Source organism: Rhinolophus sinicus, chromosome X (genome assembly GCF_036562045.2).
Source record: "Rhinolophus sinicus isolate RSC01 chromosome X, ASM3656204v1, whole genome shotgun sequence".
NCBI classification, from domain to species: domain Eukaryota; kingdom Metazoa; phylum Chordata; class Mammalia; order Chiroptera; family Rhinolophidae; genus Rhinolophus; species Rhinolophus sinicus.
In genome coordinates this window covers 107,737,807-107,754,934 of record NC_133768.1, presented here as the reverse complement: position 1 = coordinate 107,754,934, position 17,128 = coordinate 107,737,807, and the positions used below count along the sequence as shown (strand labels likewise).

Here is a 17,128-nt window from a genome sequence, read left to right as displayed (position 1 = left end):
TCTCTAGACTATACATTTTGCATCTTTCTTAGAGGTGAAGGCTGGTCTGGCAGTCCTTTCTTTCCCGTGTAACCTGTGGGACTCTGATTCACATGAAACTTGGCTGTGGTCCATGGTGGCAGGGGGCCTCTGGCACTTCCATTCAAAGGGTTGTAGATGGCAGGAATAAGGTTAGACCACATGCCATGTGTGCTAAAGGACTTTCAAATAATTACTCATTTTATTTTGGAGAAAATAACTGCACAGTAACGAAAAGCTGAATGGAAAGGCCTTTGTTTGTGTAATGAATATTTATTCCACCAGTTTTCTTAAAATTAGGATTTTAGGATTTACATATGTTTACGCCCTGCAATCAAAACGTTCACTGTATACAAAACCAACCTGAGTCACCTGTATGATGACCAGCTGAGTACCTTTTGATTTTAAACCCAACCACCCATCGCCACCCTCCTTTATTTCTTCACTAAATGTCATGTTTGTAAAGCTACATTATAAGTTTGCACAACAACTGCACTATGTAGTTTTTGCTTTTGTTCTGGTGTTATGCATGCTTTTGTGTGTATATATGGATACGTTTGTGTGTGTGTGTGGGGGGGTGTATGGATGCTCCTACCAAAACCCTGAGGCATTCATCAGGAAATCAACAAACCACAGGAAAATACCTGAAGATGGTTGTAGGTATACCTGAAGAGCATGAAAGCACAAAGCTCTCTGGAGGTCAAAAAAAAAACACAAAAAACAAACAAACAAAAAAAAAAAAGAAACCCCATTATAACATTATAACATTCTATTAGTCACACACATACACAGACAAATGTACATACACACACCTTTTGACATACTATGATCAATATCAAAATAGAACATATAGTCTCGTTATCGAATTTACTTACCCTGGGAATCCAGTGTGGGACTGTATTTCCTAGTTACTTTTGCCCCACATGCTCATTCTCTTTTACATATTGAGGATTATTTTAAAACAAATAGTTTATTGATAAGTGGGAATGGATAGAGGAATGATAGCACTTAATAATCTAGCTATGTAGCCAATTCCCTTGCTCTCAGGAAAACACACACAACCACATGGTACTGTGAAATGTAGAATGTGTTTGGCACCTGGCAATGTAAACACATGACTCCTGCTAAATCATTGTATGCCTCAATACTCTGAAGTACTATGTATTATTGTCATCGTTTCATAGATGAGGAAACTGAGACTATGAGGGCCTGAGAAACTCGCCCCAATCACATAGCTAGAGGTGATGAACTTGACATTTGAATATGGCTCTCTACCTTTTCCAAAACCACTTTTTCCCACAATGCCAAAGGTCTCAATTTTGGGTACATGATCTCCCTGGAGGGTCCACAAAGTGTCTTTAAGAAGTCTAAGCAATTGTATACAAAATTGTTTGGGTATGTCCATTTCTAACTTTTTCTGGGGAAAGGAGCTAGAGGTTTTATCAGCTTCTCAAAAAGGTCCAAGGCCCCAAAAGACAATGAACTAGCATGATGTCATCCTCGTCTTTTATAGGACCTGGCGATGATGGCAATACTTCCCTCCGCCCATCCCAGATCTGCCTGCCAGGAAGCACCTCTCCCTCCTCTGGGCTCCCATAGCCCCCTGCACTCTCCTGTAACCTTGATATTTGACCTTGTTTTGCTATTTGTGTATATATTGTAGTCGCCTTGCTGGAGGTAAGTTTCTTGGAATGTAGGGTAGTCTTGTCCAATGTTGTCTCCTCCAAAGCCCTGGCACAGCACTCTGCCCATAAGAGGTGCCTAACCAATGTCAGGAGGATAATTTAGTGACTGCTTGCTATTTATCAAAACCATTCTCATTTCTACTCTTCGTCTTTGGTCATCTAATTCCCCTCATGTAGAAGGCTCACCTTCACCTTGCTTTGCTGGCCAATCTCAGGGCCTTCACCCTCAAGAAAGGTCTTGTGTTTGTACCTTGTTATCAACATGACTGAATACACACTTTCTTGTGATTATTATTTAACTGTCTGAGATATGCTATGGATTGTTCAGTTCTTCAGGGGATTCATTCACTTATTCAGCACATCCTTAATGAGCACCTACATTGTGCCAGGTACAAATTGGCAAAAATACAGTCATCTCTACTTCTAACATTTTCGGATGCCTCCTAAAAAGTTAAAGTACATTATGCATGTAGGTGAGACCAATACATAATACATGAATGAATAACTATCACCCTTACTTTGAGATTACTTTTGTTCATGATGACTCAGAATTGGCGAGTTTTATTCATTCCATCTTTAGAAACATTGATTTTCTTTTAAACTAGTATGCTTATTCAGAATTATCAGGTTTATTAAGCTTAAAAACTAGTTTCTAATGAATTGATATACAGAGGTACCAAAAATGTATACACATTTTAAGAAAGGGGAAAAAACTATTAAAATTGTAATACTCAATATATACTGATAACAAAAGATGAATATAAATAACGTTTGACTTCTGCAATGACAAGAGGTGCTCAAAATGGTTACCATTAGCGTCCAGACACTTCTGATTACGGTGACCTACTGCTTGAGCAATGTTGACCAAAGTGTCCACTTGTGAACATTTTTTTGGCACCCCCAGTATGTAACAAAATAATCACCTTCATATTTATATTTGAGATCAAGAGTCACATAAAGGACACTGAGAATCTTCAACTAAGCTAAAGTAATTGACTCCTTGGCTGGTAAAAGGAGGTGCCAAAGTTTGTCATTCAGTGACCTACAACCTACAATCTTGGGGTTTTATAAACCTGAGCAAGGAGGGGGACAGGGAAAATGATGGAAACCATTTGAAGGAGAAACAGAATAAGAAAAAGCAGTGTGGGCTGTTCTACCTGAAGCGGATTTAGATTGGCAAGGTGAATGGGTAGTGGGGCTTCCATTTGGCATCACCAATGCCTTAACAGTCCAACATGTTACCCAATCGACTGAAGAACCAAGGCCATTCATCTGGGAAATAATTCTGTCAGAGGCCTTCCATCTTTCAAGATCCCCCCCCCCCCAATACTACATATATGAATAATTAAAGAGGCAATCAAAAACAAATATTAAGAGTTTTCCTAAACCACGTTCTCATGGCATGTTCACCCCATTTAAATTTTAAAGGTAATTATATTGCCTACTGCCAAGAAAGTTAACACTAATTATTGGAATAAATAATGCTCTACTGATTAAATAGGAATGCAAAGACAAAAATGCCTAATGGCTTATTCAAAACAGGAAGCACGACACTGTTGTTTCTAGCTCTTAAGTACTATTTCCTCTTGATTTATGAAGATGCAATTTTAAAACTTCTATTGGAGAAAAATTTTTTCCCTGTTATACCACTTTGACTTTACAATCAGATTTCCATTAAAAAATTAACAGTAATCTTTTCTCAAGTACAGTTTTTCTTGTTTTATTATATGCCTTTTATGTGTATACTGTTGTATGGTTTGGAAAGTCATAGACATATGCCTACCTATGTAAATTACATAATGAATTAAGTCACAATAAAATTCACAAATTAAATCTAATATTTCCTCAGTAATTTAGTCTCAACCCAATAGGTACTTTAACATTCCAATGCACTGATACATAACACAGGGAAATTTTTAATATCTAGTTTGACTAATTCTATTTAAGAGTTGAACCAGTGCTAAAGCAAATGTAGAGAGCGCCCTTTTTTGGTTGTTTGTTTTGTGTATGTAGAAGGCATTGGCATATAATCTTTCAATCTTCCCAAACTCTAATGGCTAATTTCAGGAAGATTCAGGAATAACAGTGTGGCTGCAAATTCCTTGTCCTCCTGGAAGGAGAAATGAACATGTTTATGGGGTAGGGATAAATCAAAATATAGAAGCTAGATGGTTTTTCACCACCTACAGTATATTTGCTAGAGTAGCCCAACTGAGGAACTTTTATGTGTATCTTCGAGTTGTGGAAAGTGGCCACATTCCACATTGCACTGGATTATGTGTGATGCAAGTGCTCTCAGATGAAGGTCTTATCTGTGACCTCTCCCATTCCTGAGTCAGGAATGCAGCCTAATGGCAGCCTAATGCACTTCTATTTGGCCAGCTGGACTGCTTGGTTTTGCAGAGTCCTTCCAGCATCAAGATTCTCTTATTCTATATATTGTGTCACTGTTCTTTAAGACGTTGATCACTTTGTTCTTTTAAATGAACGTCCAAAGTTACAAATCTAGAGTTCAAGGTTCAGCTCTGTCACTACCTGCCCTGAGGCACTTGGTGAGACTTCTTCCCACCTGGCTTCTATGTTCTCCACTGAAAAAAATTAATGAGGCTCTCAGCTCCCAGTGTCTCTGTGTTTAGAATAATTTCAAAATATGGAAGTACCTATTTTGTCTGAATTACATAGAGAATTTCAAACAGTTGACAACAAAAGAGGAGTGGATAAGCAAAGTCAAGTAAATACGTTATGATTAATTTCTCTATATTTGAAAAACACAACTCCAATTCTATGGAATTGCAAAACTATGCAATCATAGAGTGCAAAACACGTTATAAGCTCAATTGTATCCCTTTTGCCTGCTTCTACTACCACAAATTCATGACCTTAACTGAAAGACAACGACCATGTCTACCGCATAAAGGCAAGGAGTCGGGCTGAATAGTTTTGAGGTGACAATTTATATAGACAGTCGCAATGACCCTACTCCAAGTCAACCAAAATCAAAGAATGCAATTTGTCACTGAAGATTATATCATGGGGGGAGGAGAACGGTGTTGAGTGGAAGATTACCCCAACTCTCTACTGTAAGCTCATTCCATGTGTAGACATCAAGTCTAAAGGCAAAAAACAAGGATCATAACAAAGTGCACAGTTTTCACTACAAGAGAAATTTAACTGGAAATGTGTTGATTTGAGTTTGAAAAATTCAAAGATACAAAATATAATTTAATACACTCCATAACTACTGGAAAATTGTCACTTCCCCTTCTGTGATTTCTAAGAAAGTATTCAGCATATTTTCCCATGTTCTCTAAAGGACTATAAAATCTTTCCAAGTTAAGATATTAATTTTTAAGTGGTGAACCAAAAATGCCATTTATAGGAAATAAATCCTTCATTGAAGCATAAGAAAATAATCATGTTTTTTCGTACAAAGCTTTGCACAAGAAGCACTGAGCAAACATTAATCAAATATCATGACATTCAAAGCCTATAACATCATGACAGCATGACAATAAAAGAGATAAAAGAAGAAACTTACCTGCTTTGTGAAAATTTGGGTGTTAAGAAAATAATCTTGGGTAATGGTGTCACCATACACCTCAGAGACATTTCAGATTCTCTCTGTTGGCTTCCTCTCAATGGCCCATCTAATTAATCACTGAATCTCATCAAATCAACCTTAAAAATCTATCTAAAAAAAATGGCCCTATTTCAGATCACTGGCATTTCTGTCCTGAAATATTTGAAAAGCCTGTTTACTGCTCTTTGTGCCTCAAACCTCACCAACCCTATCATGCCTACTGCTCCCTTCCAATCCCCACAGGACAAGACTTTTCTAAAACATCATCTGCCATACTTACAGGATTAAAAGGCTCCTCACCTACAGCTGCCACCATGACCCCGATATTCCCAACCTCCCCTCCTAACTCCCCAAACATAGCTGATTCTTTTCTGTCTTCTGCATCCCAGGAGTCGTCAGGCCCATGTACAACTTGATGTGGGCTTAACATCATAGGAAATACCCATACTTCCACTTCACCAAGAAAACTTCCAGTCACACTCTGAGAGCTAGCACACTACTTCCTTAAAGAAGTTTTCCTGAACACTTCAGACACCCTTAGTCGCTCTCTCTGCTCCCACAGAATAATGAACAACCATCTATTAAACTTCAGTGTAATTTTTCTGTTTTTGTGTCTCTATCCCCTCACTTAAGCTACATGAGATCAGGTAACATGTCTTCATTATCTCAGTCGACCAGCTCCTACATTGCACGGTGCCTGACACACAATGGGTGCTCAACAATTTTTTTTTGAATTGATGAATAAATGAAATGAATGGGCAAAAGAAGATAGGGGGTCTTATAGATAGTCTCTTCTAAAGGATCTTTCCAACGATGCATATAATATTTTATGTGTAAAACACCACACTCCATAGTATCAGAGCCAATATGAACCATTCAAAATGCTACACTTTTTTATGTCTGTCCTCAGGCCAAATGTTGCACTCAAATATCAAATATCCAAGAAGACCAATTTCTTTGAGATTTATTATAGGTGGATATTATAGGTGGATTGTGCGTTCAGACCCAAACCTGTGACACGGGTCCTTTTCACTCATCAATCTTGCTGGGAAGGGATGTCAGCTCTTCCCATCTTCCCAGGGATCTGAAGGCTGCATTAAGTGAAGTACATGAAGTAGAGATGCAGAGAGACAGTTGGGGTGCCTCAACACACAGATGAGACCATTTGGTGAGGCCCCACTGAGGGTGAGTATCCTCGTGTGCATTTCCAGCAGGTGCCTGGGAGGGCATTTCTGGGTGACCCAGAGGAAGCCAGCTTCCCCAGTTACTTTGCATCCAGACCTGGATGAATGGGAGATGCTGACAGGAAGAGAAAGGTCAAAGAATAGGTTTTCTCTAAAGCCAGGGTCATTTTCTTAACCAGCTCAGGAGTCATTGATACATTATAGTCTATATGAACAGGGAGCCCTGAAACTGTACAAGACAGAAGCTACTTCTCCCACCACCAACCTATTTAATGAAATTGCAACATAGTTGTGACAATCTCCTATGGCACATACTTTTAAGCAGTGAGTTATCATGATATCTTCATATCATAGGAAGCAAGGCCCTTGAAATCTCACCAACTTCCAAGGCTTTATGCAGTTCTTTTCATCTGGCTAAGACACAACCCACTTTTCCCCCCATCATCCTATTATTTTAGTTTCTTGGAGCCTTGGCTCAACCTCATTTCATCTTTAAAGCCTTAACAAAATTGATCTTTTCTTTTATCACTCCTTCATTCTAAGTTATCTCAGTACCTAGATACTGCCCTGGAGGCTGGATAAATAGTTCGCGATAATTTTGCCATCATTCTCTGGCATTCATCTCCCAGAATCCCCTGGCTTTTGCAGACCCCCCCCCCAGAGAGACACATGGACACTGGTACATGCAGATGTACACACACACCCCTACACATCGGCTACGAAGAACCTATAGGAGCTGCCACAGACCCTCGAACCTTTTACCCCAGTTAACCCAACGTCTCAGGCTGTGCAAGAAGATTTGCTATTCCTAGAATCTTAGATATCCCGACCACCCCACACCCAAGTCAAATACATACTTTAGTCCTCCCAATCCATAAGGGATTCCAGAATCCCGGGTGGGTTTGGACTAGGTTCTTCTTCTCCTTTGACAAAAGTATATAACTGACTTCCTTTGAGTGGTTATCTCTGTGGTCATCTCTTTGCACGCTGTAATTCTGAGCCCAAGCCTGTGTATGCAAATAGTTCCCTACCCTGGTTGCTCAGACATTACAATGTGAAGAAAGCAGAAGACACAATGCCCATCACCTCATGAGTCACTAGGGAAAGGGACACCACTGAATAGAGGTGTGAGTTTTGGTGCTGAGTATTTCTAATCCTGGGTACAAAGCCTTCTTATCCATCTATCTATAGGCTTGGGGGAAGTTCCCTCCACGCTACTGGCTAGTTCCACCTTGATTGCAGACACCTCTCCTGTGTCTAGGATTCTGCTCTCTAGAAGTGGTAGGAATGACCTTCCTCCCCTCTCTACTCAAAACCATCTTCCTGTTGCTAGCAGGCAGAGCAAGCCACATGTGTTTGCTGGCTGAAGCTTTGTCTAGATTTAGCACACAGAGCTTTGCAAGTCACATCCAGCCCACTGCCTGTATTTGTATGGCTCCCAGGCTAAGACTGGTTTTGACACGGTAAGGGGGTTAGAAGAAAGCAGAAGAAGAATTATTTTGTGACCCGTGGAAATATGTGACATTTGAATGTCAGTATTCATATATAAGATTTGATTGGCACGCAGCCATGTCCATTTTGTAAGTATTGTCAACGCTGTTCTCAAGCGAGAATGGCATAGTTGAGTTCTTTCCACAGACTGGCCCACAAGGACGGGCAACATTTACTTTACAGAAAATGTTTTCCCACCTACGCTGTAGCACATAATCAAGTCAATGGCATGAACATATTCTTTTCTCTCTGTTATTTAGTCGGAAAGAAACTTTATGCTTACTATGCTAAAAGGGTTTTTCAAAATCAGTTTTGTACAATTGTATTTATACAGTTTGCGGACAATAATTAACTTCCACATAGGCACAGCCACACGGAAGAGCTTAAAGAGAACAGGGCTCAGAACCACTGCAGACTAAACGTGGAATCAGTTCTGAGGTGGGGACGCCCGCCTCCCTTTTATGGACTGTGCTTGGGATTTTCACAATGCACACTGACTGCTTTCCCTCCATTCCCGGTTTAGGAAGTATGGAGAAAGGTCCCTCTCGTAGTGGGTTGAATAGTGTCCCCCCAAAACTCATGTCTCCCCAGCACCTCAGAATGTGACTTTAAGTGGAAAGATGGTCTTTGCGTGTGTAATTAGTTAAGGATCTAGACATGAAATCTTTAGGAGAAAGAGCAGGTCCTAAATCCAACGACTGATGTCTTTATAAGAAGAGGACAGGACACAGAAAAGGACATGGGAAGAGAAGAGCAGAGACTGGAGTGAGGCTCCTACAAGCCCAGGAAGAACTGGGGCCACCAGAAGCCCTGAAGTGGCCAGGAATGATTTTCCCCTAAAGTGCCTGGAGGGAGCTCAGCCCTGCCCACAGTGTTTTGGACCTCTAGCCTCCATAATGGTGAGAGAATACATTTTTGTTGGTCTATGCCACCGAGTTTATGATACTTTGTTATGGAATCTATAGAAAAGGAATTTATCTCCCATTACCAGTCTTGTGAATTTTTCAACAGCCCCCCCCCCCCCCCTGCCACACACACAGCTATTTAGTTCATTTCTTCTCACAGTACTTTTTCGGAATAGGAATCTACGGATTATCTGCATTCTTTTGCTGAGGAGACTCACCCATTCAGTATCTCTGAATAAAAGCCAGGGATCCTGCCTACTCCTTGCAAACTACCCTTGCGAGTTGATGATCTGTAAGTTTTAAAAATGTATCTACTTGGGGGGTGGGGCTCAAACATTTGAAAAAAGTCTCACTCCTCCTATAGCAATTATTTCCATGTCTGCTTTTCAGTGACCTCTCATTCACATCTAAGGTTTATCTTGAGGGTGGTTGTGCTTCAGCCACAGAAATCCAGATTTTCAGCTATGTTGTCTGAGCATTCTGCTAAAGTCATTCTACCAAATGGACAAAAACTCAGAAACTTTATGAACCAAGAAAAGGTCCTCTAACAAGTTGTGTCATATGTTACTCATTTAGGAATATTGCAAAAACACTACTTCTCACCATATTTGTAAATGAAAAACACATGAGTGTAACCTGTAATACCACAAGAAAAATTGTTCTATTGGTATGTTTGGCCCCGGACTTTTGAAATATGAACCCACCAAGGGAATTTCAACTTAAGCTGGATTCAGCTCATTATTTTCTTGCCCCGTATGTGCCAGTAGAGAGGCTACTTTTTGAAAATTAACCCATACATATACAGTAGCACACTCTACACAAAATGCCATTGTGGAAATGGCAGTGAAGACCTGGGTTCGAGTCCCAGCACAGCCACTTGATGGCTGTGTGACTGTAGGCAAGTAACCCTTAGCCTCCCTGAGATGATATTTCCACATCTGCGAAAAGGGAATGAGGATAATCCCAGACCCTGTAAATTCAGATCAAAATAAGCAGGCTGGGGGAGGGGACAGTGGGGAGATATTGGTCAGTTTCAGTTAAGCAGGATGAATAAGTTCTGGAAAGCTAATGTACAGCAATGTGACTGTAGTTAACAATACTGTATTGTATACTTGAAATTTGCTAAGAGAGTGTAGTTGAAGTGTTCTTACCACACACACATACACAAAGTGGGAGCTATATGAGGTGACAGATATGTTAATTAACCTGATTGTGGAGATTATTTCCCAATGTATACATATATCAAAACATCAAGTTGTACACCTGGAACGTATACAATTGTTATGTGTCAATTACACATCAACAAAGCGGCAAAAGAACAAGATAATGTATGTGAAAGCATTTGTGAACTATAAAGTATAAAGAGGATAGTTTTTTGTTACTATCACCTATAGTATCAAGTCTATTTGGTAACCAAAGTATAGCACTTTTCAAAAAGAGAGTTAAGTAAAGATTATTTGCTTTCACATCAATTAAAAAAATACTAAAGAGACTTACAACAGCCATAAAGATTTTTATAACTCTCCCCTAAAGGCCTTAGCATTCACTATTTGGGTTGAATCAATATGGTTATCTACCTGTCAATTTTTCTTATTCTTTAATGCAGAATGTGAGCAGGCTGTTTTTTATGGCTGGCTCAGAATGTACTAAACTAATCGATATATCCAGTGATATAACAGGATGATTTGGAACACACTTAACAAAAGCTTATCACTTTACTGCATACTGAATCTGTCAAAATATTTTCCTAGAAGTAATGTGAAAATACATGTTCTCCATCTTTCATTATGTTAGTGGGTGGTGACGAAAGGATTAGAGGCTATTTCCTGAGTTCACAGCTTGGTATCTTCCAGTGAAATGCAGCATATAGCTGTTTATCTTTTTTTGTTTTTTTAATGAGTTGAAATATAATAATACTCCAGGTTGAATTGATAGCCAACCCCCAAATAAGATCTAATTCTAGTTTTCCCATTATTACCCAGTCTTAAAATTTTCCCAACTGTTCTAAAAAGTGGTAATGAAAGGAGGCCAGGCTGGGGTCACCCCCCCCCCCGCCCCCACGCTCTTCTAATGCCCATATTCCTGCATGGATATGAATGAGGCAGGAAATGACTGAAGTTACTTTGCAAATAATGTGGGTTTGGGCTTAACCAAGAGTAGAGGCACCCCCTCAGAGATTTAGAGCTGGAAGAAAGCTCACTGGTGAGCTAGCCTAAACTCCCGCATGTAACAAGCCTAGAGAGGTAAAATCTCTCTCAAGTTCACAAAGCAAGTTCAGGTCAGAAGTGGAACCCACATCTCAGTAGACCTCATCCAAACTATGATTTGTAATATACCATGCGTTCCCTCACATAAGATTTACTTTGAGATATCTCATAAAGAATCACTAAAATTATTAATAAATAGTGAAGTTTTAAAATAAATCATTATTAATGATGACTTAAATTTGTATACTATGAGAATTGAAGGGTGTTTTTCTTCCCACAGAATAAATCAATCTTTTGGCTTCTTTCCAACCACCAAATTTTAAAAGTGACAAGGGATTTAAAAGCATAAAACACTAAGACAGTTGCACTGACACCAAGTAGTCGAATTCATTTTTTAAAATGAAATGTTGAAATAGCTGACATTGTTTCAGGATGCTGATGGCTAGAACCACATACATACAGACTTGAAAAGAAACACACACACACACACACACATACGCACACGTATGTGCGCGCATACACACATAGGTACGCAAAAGAACAGGACTTGAGGAAATGAGAAGGAAGCAAAAAGCACAAGCATTTGCATAATCTTTACTAGGCCAAAGTTGAGCTCAATTCCTGAGTGACTAGTGTTAAAGAGAAAATGAAAGGAAAGGGAATAACGAAGGAAAGGGACTCCCAGGGAAGGAGAACATGGTTTATGTCCACCATTTCAGCACTACTTTACAAAGAGCCTGGGGAAAGCATGCTGAGGAAAAGCTGATGCCTACAGACCCAGAAATGAGACGTGCTTTCTTATAAGGGAGTAGAGTTCACAGGAGTTCAGAAATTACTGCTAGAATTGGTGAGAGCAATTGGCTTGAGGGAGTTCCCAGGTCACCACTCATGAAGCCATTGGGAAAGTGAAGTTTCAAGTTCAGCATCACAGTTTGGCTGCTACATTGCCAACCCATTCAAGACACTTAAGAGTCTGGCTTTGGAGGCCTATCTCACTTTGCTCCTCCAAACCCACAGTGGCAGACAGACTGGCCTATCCTCAGAATATACCTTGCACGTTCTCACCTCCCTTTTCTTGCATCTGCCCTTCTCTCTCCCCATCACTAATTTGCACACATGAACTGCCCTCCAGATCCCTCTTCACTTTCTGTTTATTCCACTCAGTATTCAAGGTCAAGTTCAAAATCTCTCTCACATTCTCTGTCTGTGAAACCTTCTGGGGTTACTCCTATGCATCAATGTCTGGTGAAACAGCCCTACAATTGTGAGAATGGCCTCACCCATCACTCCCAAGACACCTTTCCTAATCACCAAAATATGGTTATCTTAATTGAATCCTCTTCTAGCTTCTCCAACCTCTGCATCACAAGGAATTCAAGGCTCCATGTTCTACTTATGTTGTCAACTATCCTTTCCAGATGCTGTGTTGGGACCATTCAGCTTACGGAGACACTAAAGATAGGGGAAAATGAAGAAGTGTGGTAAGGAAAATTAATTTTAATATGAATTTGGCCAAGGAGTTGGATAGTCAAAAGACACAAACCAAAAGCACCCACTGGTGATGGACTAGAAGAGGATACACAAAGCTTTCTGGCTCCTACACTTGCACGGAATAAATGCTAAGGTCAAGGTCTCTATTGGTACCCTGAAAGTGTGAGGACTTTCAGCGGTGTCTCCATTCATTCCCAATGGGGTAGGAATTAGACCACCTATATATAACCTTGGACCATATACTATTTTATTTCCATAAGAATGGGCAAAAAATAAACTCGCGATGTACACCAAGTGAAAAATGCTTAGCATGGGTTGCACGCAGCAGCTGGATGGCCTTCCATTCTTTGAAGCAGCTGCCTCTCTGGTTTCTATGTGTCCATCTGGGTACATCCAGCACACGAATGCTAAGTTCCCAGGTCTCGCACAAGGGACCCGCACTTCCTATCTACCTCATAATAAATGCAGCTAACGACATTCACAGTGTCCATTGCATAGGATATAAAACAAAACAGACACAGTCACAAATGTGAGCAATAACTTTTCAGTGGTTGACAAAACTAGCCACTCACTCAGCTAAAGCCAAATCCCATCATTCATATCAGTTCCATTACACTTTCCTAAGAGGCTCCTTGTTTTGAGGTGATTGGAGCCTCAGATAGTGTTAAGTCACAGCCAAGAGCAGCTTGCCAAGCAAATGACCCTTTATGGTGATGACACTCCACATGTTAGTACTGTACTTATGAAAGCTTATTGACTTAGGATGGAGACACTTTATACGTGGCATCGATCCTTTCATTTGTATGCAATTATTTCCTTCCCAAACAACACTAAAAATAAACTGCACCAAAATGCAAAGCTACCTACACCCGAAGAGTTTTATCCTAATGAAAAAATAAACAGAAACATCTGTAATGAAATCAAGTATAAAGCTACATTTATTAACAAATTCATTTCCTAATAAAACACCATCTGCAAGCAACCCTCAGTTTCCACTTGATATAAATAGGGCTTTTACTATTTTCAGATGTAGTTCCCAGAAAATTCTTCTAAGCCCAACTGCAGAACACATCAGACTTTTATTTTGGTTGCCTGGAATGTTAATAAATTCTTTATCATTAAGTTTCTAAACAAACAAGTCATTTGTTTAGAAAGCATGCTTCAATTGAAAAACTGACCTTTTGCAATAAAGTTTGTTAGACTTTTAGTATCCTTAGTATTGATACAGAAATTCTAAGAAGCAGGGAAATATTTCAAGGATAGGAAATAATGAAAATTTCCCCACTATACACACAGGCCTAGATGCCTAAACAAATATAGGTGCACGCACATGCACATTTCATTTTAATAATAGTTTATGATCTCTCAACTCACAAATATAATCCTATCTGCTTATGTGCATATCTTAGAATACTGTCTGTTTTCTGGTCATTCCTCGCCCCACTCCTCCCAAATGCATTTCACTAACACACATGTCAACCTCCGGTCACTAGAGCCAGCATTAAGAGTCGGGAATGCTCAAAGAAATCCTGTGATTGTTCTATGGACATGCCTTTTTAGTAATAATTCAAAGTAATGCTACCACTCATCAAAGATGGCTGCTTTGACTAGGGACCCAGAATCCAATGCCTGGAACTCTTGGCGCCAGGGACTGGGGCTGAATTCTAATGCTAAGTGCTTTTGAAAAGTGCATCAAGATTTAATAGAGTGAATTTCCAGACTTCATCCGAGTTTTAGCCACATAAATTCCATTAGGTCCAAAGCTCCATCATGCTCCACCCTGCCTATATTTATGCTCACGTTTTAATCTACACCCTTCTAAGCTCTCTTTGTGAGGCTGTCTCACCTCTCACTTCCTTTCCTGTCATTTTTGGTTTTCACATCACCCTTGAAGTCTGTTTCTTCTCCTGACTGTAGGGCCCTAAGCTTCCCTCTACCCCTCTTTCAAATCCTTTCTATATTTTAAAGAAGTACTTTTTTCACTGATCTCTTATCATGACTTCATGGCACCTGGCCCATGTCTCATACAAGGTTCTACCAAAGTCTGGACATACTGTCCGACTCTGAAGGCTGCATGCACATAAGCCGCTTCTTAGATCATCATCTCCCAAGTGAATGATAGCTCAGACTCTCTTTGAAAATGTACCTCTCATTGGTGTGCCAGAGCACTGAGCAAACACCTGAAGCCCTTTCTGAATATGGGTCAGCCATGTTGTGAATATATAAGAGAGAGGACTACAAAAGAAAGGCTCTCACTGGAACTGTGACCTGTCACTCTGTTAATGAGATATGGACACAGGCTGTCATACCTCTTGATGGGCCAGTGCTATTTCCAGACCAGTCCTGAATGATGACACTGCCTTGTAAGGAAGGAATAACGGCAGACACCAAGGCAAGAGAAGGGGGCGGAAATGACATCTCAGCTTCCCATTATACTCCTGTTTCAAAGCAGGTTTCTTTGGGGTATTTAAGTCTTACAGTGCTGTAGTAAGCCATCCAGTGGAAACTGGGATTAGGATTTGCAAATGACTGAGCAGAAGCAGAGCAGAATAAGACACAGGCAGACAGAGTACAAGTAAAGAAATATAATTGAGGATGGGTTTTCTAGCAGTTGTTTCCCTTTGTTCATGTTATCTGATTAACATTATGGCTAAGAACAGGTAATCAAGTAACCATTTTTGAAATTCATTCATTCAACTAACATTTATTGAGCATCTACTATGTGCCAGGCATTTGCTAGACATTTGGGATACAGAGAAGAATTAGACACTCCTTGCTCTCAATGAGGAGCTCACAGTCTAGTAGTGGGGACAGAAACATAAACGAGTACCTAGAATACAATCAAAAAGTGCCAGTCAAGGTGTGTACAAGGCGCTAGAGGATCCCAGAAGAAGCAGTTTGTCATTAAGCCTGGTGAAATCAGGGAAGTTTTCACAGAGAAAGTGACAACTGAGTAGACTTGAAGGAGAAACAGGACTTCACCAGGAAAACAAGGGAGGGTAAGGACAGACACTGTATGCTGAAGGGACAGTAGGCACAAAAGCAAGGAAGCATGGTAAAGCATGATATGACGGGGAACCGCAGGTATTTCCACATGGCTGGGACTTCATCTGCTTATGAAGAAGTAGTGAAATATGACATCAGAAAGGGAGTGTGAAATCAGAGCGTGAAGAGCTTTGTACGTGGAGCTAAGAAATCTGAAATTTGTCCTGGAAGTAATGAGAAGACATTGAAGAACCCAAAGCAAGGGATTAACATGGCCAGGTCTGCCTGTTAGATCAGCCTGTATGGACGATGGTTTGGAAGAGAGGTGAGACTAGAGGGGGTGGACACCAGATAGGAGGGGCTATTGCAGCAGTCCAGTGAGAGATGCTCATGGGCGATTTGAAGGCAGTGAGGGTGACGAGGTGACAGATCGGGGAGATACTTAGGAGGAAGCTTGACAAGACTTGATGAATGATGACACAAAAAGAAAAACTGCCTCAGGAATGAAACAATATTAAAAATACGCATTCAGAAAACACAACCAACCCCAGTCCTCCCTTCCTGTGCGTTCCCGTCGTCCTCTGAAATCACCACATCTGCTGAGTATGAAGAAAGGAAGAAAAGCCAGAGGGCACATATGGTCAGACTTTTCTCATCCAGACACACTAACTTGGAATCTGCAACCATACACACTGTCTGTGACTCCTAATGAGTAAGAATTTCAACCTACTTTCTTCCTCTGTGTCTTTTCAAGCTTTTAGTCCCCAGCACAGGAATCCAATCTAAAAGCAGTGGCTTCTTCCATCAAGCGATCGAAGTGTAGTAGGCAGCCGCATACACGGTGGTATGTGAGGGGTACCCAATATATGCCCCCACCCAGGGGCCACAAGGCCTGAGATCCAATCATTAGCGATTTGTTCGTTTAGGAGAGGCTTTGGTCCCTTGGGACTTCTCTTTTTCAAGGCCATGATTCCTGAGATGGGTATGACATTTAGTCATTCTAAACCCAGTGGGGTTTTGGTTGAGCATAATGCCTTTCGCTTTGACAGAAGGAATCATGGTAGTGTAAGAGGGTTATGTAGGTACCTGTGGAAGAAGGGGATGCAGAAAAGAAGATGGAGGGCTACAGAAGATAACATAAGAACTTGCCAAGGAATAGCCCTGCAAGTACTCAAGAAGCTAAGATTCTTAAAGAAGGCCTTCCACTTCTGGTTCCAGCAAATCACACGTGTAGACTCTTGTACCTTAAGGAACTTCTGTGTTTTGTGTCTATGATATGCTATTGGCTAGTCAAGGCCTATGGTGACTCACAATCTTTTCATGGACCTCATACTGGTTACGACCAATAAAAATCTCCAGTGCTATTAATTTGTACATAATACTACAAATGCATTGTCTGAAACTAGTTTATAAGTCCAACCTTTCAGTCACTCAGACTGACCTTGTCCTTCGTCATTCCAAATTATGGAGATTTAACTGTATTTGCCGTGTTAATGAGTCAAGTCACAAGTGACAGAAGATCGAGACTCAGACTGACCTTGAAGAGTCTCATGTATGGCTCAAGACGGTAAATAAGAGCTGC

At 40.4% G+C, this 17,128-nt stretch overlaps 1 protein-coding gene across 5 annotated transcripts in view; it reads right to left on the bottom strand.

Moving 5' to 3' along the window:
* Nucleotides 1-17,128, bottom strand: part of AFF2 (ALF transcription elongation factor 2) — a 473,113-nt gene that overhangs the window by 296,717 nt on the left and 159,268 nt on the right. The gene's annotated exons all lie outside the window — the stretch shown is intronic.